Below are 6,000 nucleotides of genomic sequence, written 5' to 3' on the forward strand. Positions count from 1 at the left end.
AAGTTTCACAATTCCTTTTTAGGAAAACTACACAAAATTCTTATAAAAACTACAAACAGTTCTTATAAAAGCTTCAAAAGTTTCATATATATGTAATAATCACACCAGGTTCTTATAAAAACTAAACATAATAGTACGACCCGACACTATTTTTTTGACATAAACGACTCGTCATTTGTGTTCGTATCAAAAACAGCTGGAGTGTCATATCAAAAACGAAGTTGATGAGCATTTAAAACCAAAAATTCCAAAAGTTTTGAAAACAAAAAAATACTGAGCCAAAAAAGTTTAGCAACAAAAATACGAAATTTTATTTTATTACAAAATCAAAACAACATATAATTTTGATAATAAAAAAATGGAATTATGACATGTCCGAAGCAACATGAATGTTTAACACTCATATTCATTAGGATATTTTTTTGTATGGAGCGCGGGAGGGTCAAATTTGGAAATGAGTATAGTGTTATTCAAAATCAATTTCTCGGCCATGCTCCAAGTGCATCAATGAAGGATTGGCAGGCACACCAGCAGCTGCCCTTAGTCAATGCACTACTTTTGTGGCCAAAACAAAATTGTCACGTGTTGACGTAAAGCGATGGTTATTTTTGGTCTACGACATATCAACCTATCCTGTAATATTGCAATTGATTGATATGATAAAGGATTATTTCAATGATGTTTAATAAAAAAAAATCCAGAAACAACAACAACAAATTTTGATAAAAAAAGTGTTGCTAAACTTTTTTGGCTCAGTATACATTGAGATTTACAGAAAATGACGAAGTCAAATTACACCCGTACTGAAATCATAAAAGCTACACATAAAACTCTCAAAGGTTCTCATAAACATTTACCGTGTTCTAAAAATAAACATACAAACACAAAACCAAAAATATTCTCATAAATAAAGGCAACAGTAGTACAAAAAGTATACCGCTGTTCGAAATTCATAAATCGATTGAGAAAAAAACAAACAAATCCGGGTTACAAAATAACACTGAGGAAAGCACATGTAGGCGCATAGCTACGTTTACGTCAAAACTCGCGGGCGTACACTTGAATTTTGATAAAAAATATTTTATTCTAAATGAAATAAAAAGAACATGTACAAGCACATCAGCCATGCAATTCTTTCTTGAATGGCTTGTAAGTTCGACTAAAAGAACCGAAATTTAGCATGTGAATTCTGATCACTTTGCTTTTTCTTTAAAGCAATTCATTATCTGCTGTCATCTGATATGTGGTTTGCATTTTTTTTTCCGAGCCTGTGACATTCGTATCGCAAAAGCGATTCTAAACGTCGGCTACGTCAATAATAAGGTACAGTTTGGGGTAAAAAAAATAAAAAATATCAATAACTTTGTCTACCCTTCGTGAAATTTTATGGAAGTTGGACCGAAACTGTTTATGATCAAAAGAGTATCAAGAGCACGATGATGAAATGCTATGTATTTACCTCGTATTTCACAGATAACAGGATTTTTTTTTCAGTTACTGTAAACAAGTGGATACAGTGTGGGTTTACCTTGTAACAAATCAATTACTTCGTCAAACCTTCATTAAATTTTATGGAAGTATGGACAGAATCTTTTTAATGATTATTGTCTAAAGCAACATTTTGAAAGTGTTTTCTTTTCCTAATTTTTTGAGTATTATATTGACAGACAGACTTATTATTCCGCAATTAACAGACCGTCTAGAATATTTTTATGGCCCAGCAACGAAGTGAATTTTAAGTTTCTTTCCGCTTCGCTAATTTTTGCCAAACTTAAGGGTTTAAAACTTTGAACACTGTTGATATTCACAGTTTTACAGACATTTTTCTATACGCCTCCAGATTTTGAGCTGATGTTTAAACCTTCATAGACGGTAACTTTAATTTGTTGAAATGTAGAATAAACATAATTTAAAGTAACTGCTTTGGACATTTTTTCTAAAACTAATGACCATTAGATTCCAAATTAACACAATTATTTTGTTAAGGATAGTAATAGTATCTCATTCTCGATAACTCGTCCCCCCATAAACTCGAATCTACTACCAGGAGATGCTATGCAATGACCCACTTGGAACCCTAAGAACCCCTCGCCGAGGTTCGGGCGTACACGTAAAAATAACCTAGCTACGCCACTGACATCAAATGTAAGAGTAAAACTACGACACAACAGAAACACAACACTAAAATGTAACACACACAGAAACGTATTTTAATATAACGATGGCCCTTTTCCTGACTTGGTACAGGACATTTTAAGAAAAAAATTGTGGGTCAAACCTGGTTTTATATCTAGCCAAACCTCCCGCTTTTATTACAATGTTAAGTATAACATTAAAATGGCAACATTACACGACAGGAAAACAAATAAATTGGAGAACATATAGGACAGAGAAACACACGCATAATAGCTATCAAAAACGTCACACATATAAGCACCTGCAATGCTACCACAATGTTTTAAACACCTGTTTCCCTATACCTTTGTTCTAAATACTCGCGTAATATGTGGCACTGACCCTAAAGTTAATGCATGTACTATTTATTGACCCATTTGCCATTATGTGGAATAAAATATATTAAATGCCTCACCTTTCGTCATGTAAGAAATAATAAAAGATCATAACATTAATTATAAATTTTCCTACCATCACATATATTTATACTGCACATTATTCTTGGTGATTTGACATATAGCTAGTTCTTAATCGTTGACTAATTTCAACAAAAATCGATGAGAGTAAACGCAGACCCACGAAAATGAACTCTTCAAATAGACAAATATTGTGTACCGAAGTTGGTCGAGTGATGACAAACTCGTTCAAACACACTACATACAGGACTATTCCAAGTTAAGTCCTGTTTTTGACTTTTGATCCTCTGGTTCATACATGCCGTTTCATTAAATTACTCACCCGATGACCCTTTTTAATAATTTATTAACATATAGTTTAAATGCTATTTTTTCAAAATCTTATAAATGCTTATTTTTTCAAATAAAAAATGTACCATTAATAAAAAAATAAAAAATCTAGAGAGATTCATTTCACGCCAATTTCAATGGCGTATATCTCAAAAACAAAGAAACGAACCCTTTTTTCTGCTTTTACAGTTCTGATATCCATATACGACAAACATGTAATTGTAAAATATACCCCACGGAACTGTTCGACCGCCTGTCAATCATCAAGTGTAGGTTACAAACAGTTAGGTATGAGGAAAAAACGGAAGAATAGGGTTGCATTCCATACAACATCAATTAAACATTAGAAGTGACGTAATCATTCATCTTTTCAACTTTTTTAGATAACAAAGTTATAATTCTAATATATATATAATAATGCTTCTTTCGCTTTGTGAACAAACCTATGCTCTAAATCCCCCCCCCAAAAAAAAATGTTTGCACATGCGTATATTGACTTTAGAGTAATGAATTTTATCAAATTATCATGCACTTAATATATTTTCTTAATTTTAAAACACTTTCAAACTCTTAAGAGTGCACATGATGTTACTAATTCATTTATTATGACTGTAATGTGTTGCATTACAAAATTGACATATTCGACCTAGATACGACAACCGTTCATGCTGGCTGTTCAAACTCCTTCCTCTAAAACAGCACAGTGCCAGTCGTTTACTTCTTTACAAAAAAAGAGGGGTTCATGGAAGAGCCTACACAAACGCATTTACACCTATACTATAGCTACCGGACATAGAAATTACTTGAATTGTCCTATTCAGAATCAAAATAATTGATCGCTCGGGCAAAAATTATCACGAATATAATCCTATCCACACTTCAAAACTCAAAAAGTCTGAAAAGCCCAGTTTTTGTCTGAATTTGCATGAATTTTAACTCCAACATTCTTAATTTGTTTGCATAATTTTTAAAAATTCTTGACATAGTATGAATTTGTCTAATAAGGTTCTTGATTTTTCTTGACAAGTGTCTTGACAGTATGAACATTGTCTTAAAATTTTCTCCACACTTCCTGTATCATCTGATAAGAATCTGGATTAGTCTCGACCAATTCTTGACTGTCTTAAATTTGTCTTGACACTATCTGAACAGTATAAATTTCGCCTGTAATGTGTACAGACTTAATCTGCACTGTTTAGAACAATCTATTGCTGTTATATATTCCTTTTTATTATGGCTAAACTAAACTGCGAAGAATTAAGGATTAATTTGGTATAGTAAGATACCCTTTTGGTGCAACTATTCTAAGTTGGAATACCCTAAATAATCCCCCATGTAGTTTAATTTTGATTTATTTTTATGAAACGTTTAATTAATTGTTTTCACATGGAATATAAGTCAAAGTAACTGACAAACAGCATTTAGTTTTTTGCCATTCTTAAAACTGCCAGTCAAATTTCTTTACTAAAATAGGTGTCTTGTAGGCAGTTTTAAAATGTGACAATGTGTCTCTTTTGGACCCAGCAATTCATCTTTTGGGTTTGTATGGCTAAATAGAGGGGAGGGGGGGGGGGGTGGCTTTAGTGTAGATCAAAGAATTTGTTCTCATCTTCTTTCAAAAACCTTATTATTATTTTAGAACAACCCCTAAACATTTTTTATTCAAATTTAAGAATTTGAGTGTTGAATTTTATAATTTTTTATCAAACATAAATATTTGTGATAACTCCTTCCAGAAAAGAAAAAAAAAATGTTTAGATCTATATTATATCTATACTATATACCTTACAATTTAACGTTGCGTCGTTTGTTTTCTCTTATTTTTTAGTGTAAATTGACATTGCGATAAGACGTGTCACGGTACTTGTCTATCCCAAATTCATGTATTTGGTTTTAATGTTATATTTGTTATACTCGTGGGATTTTGTCTGATGCTTGGTCCGTTTCTGTGTGTGTTTCATTGTAGTGTTGTGTCGTTGTTCTCCTCTTATATTCATGCGTTTCCCTCAGTTTTAGTTTGTTACCCCGATTTTGTTTTTTGTCCATGGATTTATGAGTTTGAACAGCGGTATACTACTGTTGCCTTTATTTATGCATGTCTGTTTGAGATTATTTCATAAGACCTAAAGAAATAATTGATGGGATCCATTATAAATACATTTTTGTTTTATTATTCCTGTAGTATATAATTATTTTCTTTTAATCTTTGGGAATTATTTAATTTTTTTTTATGTTAAAATAATTAACATTTTAATTCATTTTATTTTCATCAAAATGATGATTTTCATAATATTCATCTATCAACAAAATTTTTAAATTGTAGTGGTATGTAGGGTCAACTGATAAGTTGTATGGCTGATTACAGGTAAATCAGTTATTTCTATTTGACAGATGCGTGTACTCTGGGTAGTGGAATACCTTAATTTTATGGGGAACATCCTGTCCATGTGTAATACTTAATATATATTCCAACAGATGTCATTACACAAATATTTCTTCTTTTAAATGATTAATTTGTATATCATCATAATTTGCTATTTATATAAACCCCATTTTTGTATAATAATTATTTATACCATTATAACATTGAATATTATGAATGTTGAATGAAAGATGTCTACAGAATGATTGGTTTTAATCATTTAATTTATAAGATTTCGGAATCAAAGCTAGTAATTTTTAAAAACCCACATTTAATTATCTTATACATTAGATTTCATATATATAGCCATATATGCAGTTGCAAAAATATTAAAATACCCAAATTTTCAATTATTTTACATGCCCAACTTTCATTTTGGTTGTAAGAAGTGTAACTTGAAACAACAGTATATTATATAAAGAGAAATAAAAATTAAAGTGATATTATGAATATTGGTCATGATTTTTAAAACTCAGAACTGTCAAGTAAACTTAAGACACATTTCAAAATGTTCAGAATATGTCAAGCCATACTGAGAAAATATAAGAATGTCGAGAATATGCGGAGAAATTTCAAGACAGTATTCAAATGTCAAGAATTTGTCAAGAAATTTTAAGACCATATTCAGAATGTCAGGAGTATGTCGAAAAATTTCAT

The sequence above is a fragment of the Mytilus edulis genome, chromosome 13 (genome assembly GCF_963676685.1).
Source record: "Mytilus edulis chromosome 13, xbMytEdul2.2, whole genome shotgun sequence".
Lineage (NCBI taxonomy): Eukaryota > Metazoa > Mollusca > Bivalvia > Mytilida > Mytilidae > Mytilus > Mytilus edulis.